The sequence below is a fragment of the Saccopteryx leptura genome, chromosome 2 (genome assembly GCF_036850995.1).
Source record: "Saccopteryx leptura isolate mSacLep1 chromosome 2, mSacLep1_pri_phased_curated, whole genome shotgun sequence".
NCBI classification, from domain to species: domain Eukaryota; kingdom Metazoa; phylum Chordata; class Mammalia; order Chiroptera; family Emballonuridae; genus Saccopteryx; species Saccopteryx leptura.
In genome coordinates, this window is record NC_089504.1 from 137,760,936 (window position 1) to 137,770,140 (window position 9,205).

At 40.1% G+C, this 9,205-nt stretch overlaps 1 non-coding gene across 1 annotated transcript; it reads left to right on the forward strand.

Annotated features, from left to right (window-relative positions):
- Nucleotides 1-6,194: 6,194 nt before the first annotated feature.
- Nucleotides 6,195-6,344, forward strand: LOC136396320 (U12 minor spliceosomal RNA). Its single transcript, XR_010749659.1, has one exon. It is a non-coding gene; the product is annotated as a U12 minor spliceosomal RNA (small nuclear RNA).
- The last annotated feature ends 2,861 nt before the right edge of the window (nucleotides 6,345-9,205 follow it).

Consider the following 9,205-nt stretch of genomic DNA (forward strand, 5'->3'; position numbering starts at 1 on the left):
CACTTCTCTGAGGCATGATTGGATTGTACCACCCCACATCAAGACAGGTGGGAGAGGCTTAATCCCAAAACCAAGCCCCAGGCTACAATGATCCTGCCTGCCCCCAACACACATTAATATCACCTGGGCAACGGCATCTTTAACAAAGTGAGCATAATACATTTTATCTGCCCAACAATATGTGTAAAAACTTGTAAACTAAACAAGCGGGGACTAGCTTATTAGGTTTCCTAGTAAACTAGTCCCAGCACTTTTAGCAAAGGTATTTACATTTGATCTCTCTCCTTATACTAAGCTAACCATTTCGCTGTGGCCACAGGGATGGGGGGTAGACACTAGAAGATTTGGGAATGTCTTTGCCGGGTATGTAAACCAATTGTCACAACGGTGTTATCTTGTGTAGGAATGCTTTTTTTCCTTTTAATAGATTCTATAGACAGATGTTATAAGTGTGTTAGTAATTGACTATTGTACCATGCTCCCTCCTTACCCATCCTAACCAGTACTTGATTTTGTATAAAAGAAGGTCTAGAACAGTAAGAGGGCCTACATGATTTGGGATCGTGCCCCATGTAGTTAGCTGGCTGTAAAGCCAGTAGCCATGGCCACCATCACAGCTGCCTGGCCCATGCAGGTTCACATTTGATTCAGACAGATGGTAATGAAACAACGGAGCCAAGAACTGTTGGGCCATTACCTTTAATCCTAGCTTGCACCCTGTGGGCAAGAAATACACACAGTGGGAAAACACTTCCCTTTCCATTCAGGGCTCCCAAAGCCATTGACTTATCTGAGTTTCCTAGAATCAAAGGTTTCTACTTCACCGGCCTTATTCACCTCTGTTTCCCATCTCCTTCTCTCTGCACAAACTGTCTTCTTCTTCAGCACTCCGCCATCTTGGCTGCCTCTCTGCTGCAATGTTAATTTTAGGAACTGAGCGAGAAAGCCACTAGTCTGTCTCATTTTATAGTGTAGAAATCAAAACCTTTAATCCAATATACAAATAAAGAAGTCTCTGATACAAAGTCACTTATCTGAGTGCCCCACCCCACATCATGCAACAGTCAAGGGTGTGGGGAAAAGCTTAGTTTTGAAAAAATCTTAGTATTAAAAGGGTGGGAAAGGCTTAGTCTTAAAACTAAGCCTTAGGCCTGACCAGGCAGTGGCGCAGTGGATAGAGCGTTGGACTGGGATGCAGAGGACCCAGGTTCGTGACCCTGAGGTTGCCAGCTTGAGCACGGGCTCATTTGGTTTGAGCAAGAGCCCACCAGCTTGAACCCAAGGTTGCTGGCTCCAGCAAGGGGTTAATCAGTCTGCTGAAGGCCCACAGTCAAGGCACGTATGGGAAAGCAATCAATGAACAACTAAGGTGTTGCAACGCGCAATGAAAAACTAATGATTGATGCTTCTCATCTCTCTCCGTTCCTGTCTGTCTGTCCCTGTCTATTCCTCTCTCTGAGTCACTCTCTGTCTCTATAAAAAAAATAAATAAATAAAATTAAAAAACAAAAACAAAAACTAAGCCTTAGGCTATAATGACTTTGCTGGCTTACAGCCTGTCCCCCACACCCAATGCAAACTATAAGGGAGCAAACATATATATCATATTTACAAACTTATTTGACTGACACCAGTTAAGTAATAAAACTCCTCAAATTTCTTCTATAACCTGCCTGGTGTCTCTATGTAACCCGCGGATTGCGGTACTTTATAACATTATCTCAAGGGGGGTTCCTTCCTCAATATGGGTTGGCAAAAGTAGGCTTATAGTTGTTCACATAGAAAATAATACAACAATTAGTGAATAATAATAAAAGAATAAACTCTGTGCTTTGTTGTAAACCTACTTTTGCCCACGCCTGCAGATCATGTCCACAGGAGATGTGTGTTGTCAGGACCCTTTTCCACATTAACCCTTAAGTCAGCGAGGGGTTTGTCTTATTTGTGTTTTAGTCCATAATTTTCAAACTTAGATTGAAACCCAAAGTTTAAGTTCATTTTATATCACCATCCAGTATAAATATAAATGCATATATCACTGAAACAACTTTCATGAAATAATTCTAAGATAATCTTGCAATGCATTCTGGTATTTCATATTCTATTCATGTCTGTTATAGTCTAATCCACTTGATTCCACTTCTTTTTTTTTTTTCTTTTTCTTTTTAAAGTTCTGGTCAAAACCCACCACCTTGGTTTTGTTAACCTAAAAATAAAAAAGGCAAGGTGAAAAACAAGTGTTTGAGAAGCAAAGAGAATTGCAATTCTGGAAAACACTGATACAGGCAGAAATGTAAATAGTGTTCTCAGCAGGAGACCAAGGCAAGGGGGATTTCCGAGAAAGAGAAGGGGCACAATTACCTCAATACAAGTAGGGCATCTTCATTGGTGTAAATAAGCTAACCTGATACCTCTAATTCTAAACAATGTGTTTAGTTTTCAGTTTAGTAGTCATCAAACATATACCTGCTTGCTTGTTATCTTCTCAAACAGTTCTTTGAGACCGGTGTTGCTTTAGGCCCAGAACAAAGATCGTTTTGCACTGATTTGAGACATAAGATGTGCTAGCAGTTCCTCTGGGATGGCAGCTCTGGCTCCATTTGAAAGTGGCTCAGGAATAACACCTATTCTTCTCAAACGATTCCAAAATATTCAAGAGGAGAGAAAACTTCCAAACTCATATTATGAAGCTAGCATTATCCTAATTCCAAAACCGGATGAAGACACTGCAAAGAAAAAAATTATAGGCCAATATTCCTGATGACCACAGATGCTAAAATCCTCAACAAAATATTAGCAAACCAGATCCAGCAATAATTTAAAAAGATCATATACCATGATCAAGTGGGATTTATTCCAGGGATATGAGGTTGGTACAATATCTGCAAATTAATAAATGTGATACACCACATAAACAAAACAAAAGCTAAAAACTACATAATCATATCAATAGATGCAGAACATGCATTTGACAAAATCTAACACCTATTTATGATAAAAAAAAACCGTCTCAGAAACATGGGAACAGGGGGAGCATACCTCAATGTAATAAAGGCCATATATGACAAACTCACAGCCAACATCATACTCAATGGGCAAAAACTACAATTGTTTCCTTCAAGATTGGGAACAAGAAAGAAATGTCTGCTTTCACCACTCTTTTTTTTTTTTTTTAATTCAGTGGTTTTAAATTATTTATTTATTTATTTATTTATTCATTTTAGAGGGGGGGGGGGGAGAGAAGGGGGGAGGAGCAGGAAGCATCAATTCCCATATGTGCCTTGACCAGGCAAGCCAGGGTTTTGAACTGGCAACCTCAGTGTTTTCAGGTTGACATTTTATCCACTGTGCCACTACAGGTCAGGCTGCTTTCACCACTCTTATTCAACATAGTACAGTACTGGAAGTCCTAAACTCAGCAATCAGACAAGAAGAAGAACTGTAAGGCATGCAAATTGGAAAGAAAGAAGTAAAACTATCACTATTTGCAGATGACATGGTCCTATAGAGCAGTGGTCCCCAACCTTTTTTGGGCCACAGACCGGTTTAATGTCAGAAAATATTTTCACAGACCAGCCTTTAGGGTGGGACGGATGAATGGACAAAATAAAATTATGCGACCGGCGTAAAAACTGGTATTTTTAAATATAATTGTCGAACTTACAAGACAAGCATCAAGAGTGAGTCTTAGACAGATATAACAGAGGGAATCTGGTCATTTTTAAAAAATAAAACATTGTTCAGACTTAAATATAAATAAAATGGAAATAATGTAAGTTATTTATTCTTTCTCTGCGGACTTGTACCAAATGGCCCCCGGACCGGTACCGGTCTGCGGCCCAGGGGTTGGGGACCACTGCTATAGAGAGAGAATCCTAAAGATTCCACCAAAAAACTACTATAATTGATAAATGAATTTGGTAAAGTAACAGGATACAAAATAAATATCCAGAAATCAGTTGCATCTTTATTCACCTATAATGAACTACCAGAAAGGGAAACTAAGAAAACAACTCTTTTTACAATTTATCATAAAGAATAAACTGCTTAGGAATAAATTTAACCAAGGATATAAAAGACCTGTCCTCTGAAAATTATAAGACACTGAAGAAAGAAATTGAAGAAGATACAAATATGTGAAAGGATATGCCGTGTTCATGGACAGGAAGAATTAGCATTATTAAATGCTCATACTACCCAAAGCAATCTATAGATTCAGTGCAATTCCTATTAAGAAACCAATGGTGTATTTCACAGAACTAGAACACATATTTCAAAAAATTTATATGGAACCCCGCAGCCTGTGTGTATCTTTTTTTTTTTTTTTTTTTTTTTCATTTTTCTGAAGCTGGAAACAGGGAGAGACAGTCAGACAGACTCCCGCATGCGCCCGACCGGGATCCACCCGGCACGCCCACCAGGGGCGGTGCTCTGCCCCCCAGGGGGCGATGCTCTGCCCATCCTGGGCGTCGCCATATTGCGACCAGAGCCACTCTAGCGCCTGAGGCAGAGGCCACAGAGCCATGCCCAGCGCCCGGGCCATCCTTGCTCCAATGGAGCCTCGGCTGCGGGAGGGGAAGAGAGAGACAGTGAGGAAAGCGCGGCGGAGGGGTGGAGAAGCAAATGGGCGCTTCTCCTATGTGCCCTGGCCGGGAATCGAACCCGGGTCCTCCGCACGCTAGGCCGACGCTCTACCGCTGAGCCAACCGGCCAGGGCGCCTGTGTGTATCTTTTGATGTGAATTCAGTCTTTTGTAGACAGCATATATTACAGTCTTGTTTTATTATCCATTCAGCCATCATGTGTCTTTTGATTGAAGCTTTTAATCCAATTTTATTTAAAGTAATTGTCGATAGATATGTAGTTATTGTCATTTTATTATTCATATTTTTTTTCCCTTCTTCTTCTTAAGGACAACTTTTTAACATTTCCTGAAATACTGGTTTGCTGATAATGAACTCCTTTAGCTTTTTTTCTGGGAAGCTCTTTAGCTGTCTTTTAATTCTAAATGATATTTTTTCTGGGTAAACTAATCTTGGCTGTAGGTCCTTGCTTTTCATCACTTTGAATATTTTATGCTAACAGCTTTATGGAAACTCCCTTGTAGGTGACTTTTTTGTCTTGCTGCTTTTAAGACTTTCTCTTTGTCTTTAACCTTTGCCACTCTAATTATGATGAGTCTTGGTGTGGGCCTTTTGGGTTCATCTTGTTTGGGATTCTCTGTGCTTCCTGGACTTGTATGTCTATTGCCTTTACCACATTAAGGAAGTTTTCCATCATTATTTTAACAAATAGGTTTTCAATCCCTTGCTCTCTCTTCTCCTTTTGGCACCCTTATGATGTAGATGTTGGTACACTTGAAGTTGTCCAGTGGCTCCTTAAACTATCCTCATTTGGGGGGGGCTGGGGTTCCTTTTTGCTTCTGATTGGGTGTTTTCTGCTTCCTTATATTCAAAAACACCGATTTTATCTCTACTTCATCTACTCTACTGCTGATTCCATATAATATTTTCCTCATTTCAGTTATTGTGTTCTTCATTTTTATTTATTTTTTTATTTTTTTTTAAATTTATTCATTTTAGAAAGGAGAGAGAGAGAGAAGGGGGAGGAGCAGGAAGCATCAACTCCCATATGTGCCTTGACCAGGCAAGCCCAGGGTTTCGAACTGGCAACCTCAGCATTTCCAGGTTGACGCTTTATCCACTGCACCACCACAGGTCAGGCCTGTTCTTCATTTTTAGATGTTTCTTTTTTATGTTTTCTATTTTCATGTTTTTGATCTCTTTGTTGAAGTCCTCACTAAGTTCCTCTACTCCTCCCCGAGGTCACCTGGCATGAACTACGAAGCAATATGCAGATAGCTGCTACTTGTGCTAGGCTTAGAGGTGCTTGGGAGAGGCCAAGCTGTGAACCAAGGCCAGCTGCCACTAATGCCAGGTTTAGGGCTACTCAGCAGAGGTATGAGGCACACCAGGGCCAGATACTGCTTCTTTGAGAGATTTTAGGAAAGTCTACATTGTTAGCTAAGCCACTGGAAATGGCTTGAGTGGGCCTGCAAGTTGGGTGGGGTGGGTCTTAGGGAATCACCAGGGCAAGTGAACAGTGATAGTCAGGTTGATGAAGACTCAGATATGGCACCTGCTAGCCAGATCATTGTGGGGAGGACTCAGCAAAAAAAACCAATGACCTCTGCTATGCCTTAAACTTATGGGTAAGGAAAATAACGATTCGGGGTGATGCCCGAATCCTCACTGCTAATGTGAGACGAATTTTTGAGCGGGTAAAGGTTGCCCCTAAGGTGACCCGCTTACTTTGAGGGATGCCTGGGAGTCGTGATCTGCCTGTCCCTTTTATCTCTAAAAAGTAGATTTGCCTGAAGGTTAAGAATAAAGGATTAAAAAAAAAAGTGGCCTCTGCCTTGATTCAATCACTCAGAGCATCATCTTGATACACCAAGGCTGTGGGTTCAATCCCCGGTCAATACAATAGTTAAGATATGGAAGCAACCTAGGTGTCCACCAATAGATGAATGCATGAAGAATAAATAGTACATATATACAATGGAATATGATTCAGCCATGAAAAAAGAATGAAATTTTATCATCTGCAACAACATGAATAGCCTAGAGCAGGGGTCCCCAAACTTTTTACACAGGGGGCCAGTTCACTGTCCCTCAGACCATTGGAGGGCCCAACTATAAAAAAACTATGAACAAATCCTTAAGCACACTGCACATATCTTATTTTAAAGTAAAAAAATAAAACGGGAACAAATACAATATTTAAAATAAAGAACAAGTAAATTTAAATCAACAAACTGACCAGTATTTCAATGGGAACTATGCTCCTCTCACTGACCACCAATGAAAGAGGTACCCCTTCCAGAAGTGCGGCGGGGGCGGATAAATGGCCTCAGGGGGCTGCATGTGGCCCGCGGGCCGTAGTTTGGGGACCCCTGGCCTAGAGGGTATTGTGCTGAGTGAAATAAATCAGACAGAGAAAGACAAATGCCAGATGGTTTCACTTACACGCGGAATGAAAAACAAACAAACAAACAAAAAGACTAGAAACAGACTCAAATACAGAGAACATTTTGACAGTTTCCAGATGGGAGGGGAATTGGAAGAATGGGTAAGGAATAGAAGAATTAAGTACAAAATGGTCATAAGAATGTAAAGTACAGCATAGAAAATATAATGAGTAATATTCTAATAACTATGTGTAGTGTCAAATGGGTGTGAGATTTATCAGGGTGATCTCTTCGTAGGTTATGTAAATGTCTAATCACTGGGTTGTACACCTGAAGCTATCATCCCCTTCTCTCCCCCTACCTCTCTGGGGTAGGGGGTGTTGGGAGAGGGATAAAATAAATCTCCCAAGTTACAGTAAAATATTTTTCTCAGGGCTTTAAATTTACTTCAGTAGAACCTTACCACCATTAATCTTTTTTGAGGGGCAAGTATCTCAATGTTTTAATTCCCTTTTCTGTGATTTCTTGTAAGGTTGAATATTTCCTCTTTTCTTTTTTTTTTCATTTAGATTTTCTCCTGTATAATTTATTGTCTTACATCCTTTGCACATTTATCTCATAGCATCTTTACAAATTTATAGCTGGAATTGTCAAAAGAAGTAGCTACAACTCAGTATCTATAACTAAAAAGGTGAATTTATAACTTAAATAAGGGAGGACTTTTCCCTTGAGGAAAGCAAATGGCCGGTCTTATGAGGTCTTTGGGAAGCATTTGTCTAGTGGTTGTATTGATTATAGAGGCAAGAGTGTGCTTACATCACCTTAGAAATGTGCTTTATGCTAATTACAGAGATGAAAGTAGGTTATTCTAACAAGACTTGTTGACTAGCTGGCTTTCAGAAATATTGGACTGTTTCTGATTGGTTGTGCAGAAAAGGAACAAAATTTCCTCTACTCCTAAGGATCATCTAGCTGGTCTAATAATAAAATATACATTAGACAGATTAGCAAGAGAAATAACCAAATGTGATATATATACACTGCTCACAAAAATTAGGGAATCAGTGAACATGCAGATACTCCACTTCTTTCAGCCTTTTGTACAGTGCATTTTCATCAATGAAATAAAAGTTGGTTTTGCATCTCATTTGCATAATTGAACAACTTTCTTTGACTTGCTTTTTGCTTTTCTGATGTTCTAGTTTAATAAAAAAATCAAATGCTTCTTTTTAAAATATTTCTTATTCTTTTTTTTTTTTTCCTTTTTTTTTGTATTTTTCCGAAGCTGGAAACGGGGAGAGACGGTCAGACAGACTCCCGCATGAGGGAGGGGAAGAGAGAGACAGAGAGGAAGGAGGGGGGGGTGAGAAGCAAATGGGCACTTCTCCTTTGTGCCCTGGCCGGGAATCGAACCCGGGTCCCCCGCACGCCAGGCCGACGCTCTACCGCTGAGCCAACCGGCCAGGGCCTTCTTATTCATTTTTAAATAATTTTTGTGAGCAGTATATATGGGATCCCCACATACATGAGAGAGTCAGAGACCCACATGTAGGAGAGGTTCAGAGGTGAAAGGGGGAATTGGGTATACAGTATAAGACATTTTGAGCTAGGGATGAGATACCTCGAGGCTTCAAAGGTCATTGCAGGATAATAAGTAGAGCAGATGTTTTGTAAATACTAATTTTTCCTGTGATAGAGGTGGGTCAAAAACCTTATTGTCGATAAGCTCTTATGGGCAAGGCCCCTCATTCAAGTTCTACTAGGAAGTTAAAGGAGGGGAAGAAGTTGCTCTTGAGTCTGAAGCTGAAGTTGCCTTTAGCACAAATCAATCTGCATACCACAAAGGCATACCTTGGGGTGACTTATTCTGGACCCCACAGTTGGTTTTCAAAGGCATTTTTGCAAAAGCAAATTGATTTGAGAGGGTTACTTGTTACCATGGCTATAGGACTGTCAATCTTTCTCTGAAGAGCATAAGGACTTCATAATACTCAGCTGTATATTAAGGATATTAAACTTTTGTCATGTTGCTCAAATTTTTGTTTTCAGGTTGTCTTTTAATTTGGAGATTCTTCAAATGTAAAAACCTATAATTTCTCAAATTTGCTTGTCTTCTGTATGCTTCCTACTTTTTCACTGTAAAATCTTTTACTACTCATGGCATATGATGGGAAACTTTCTATTTATTCATTTGAGAGAGACAGAGAAAGAGAGAGAGAGAGAGAGAGAGAGAAG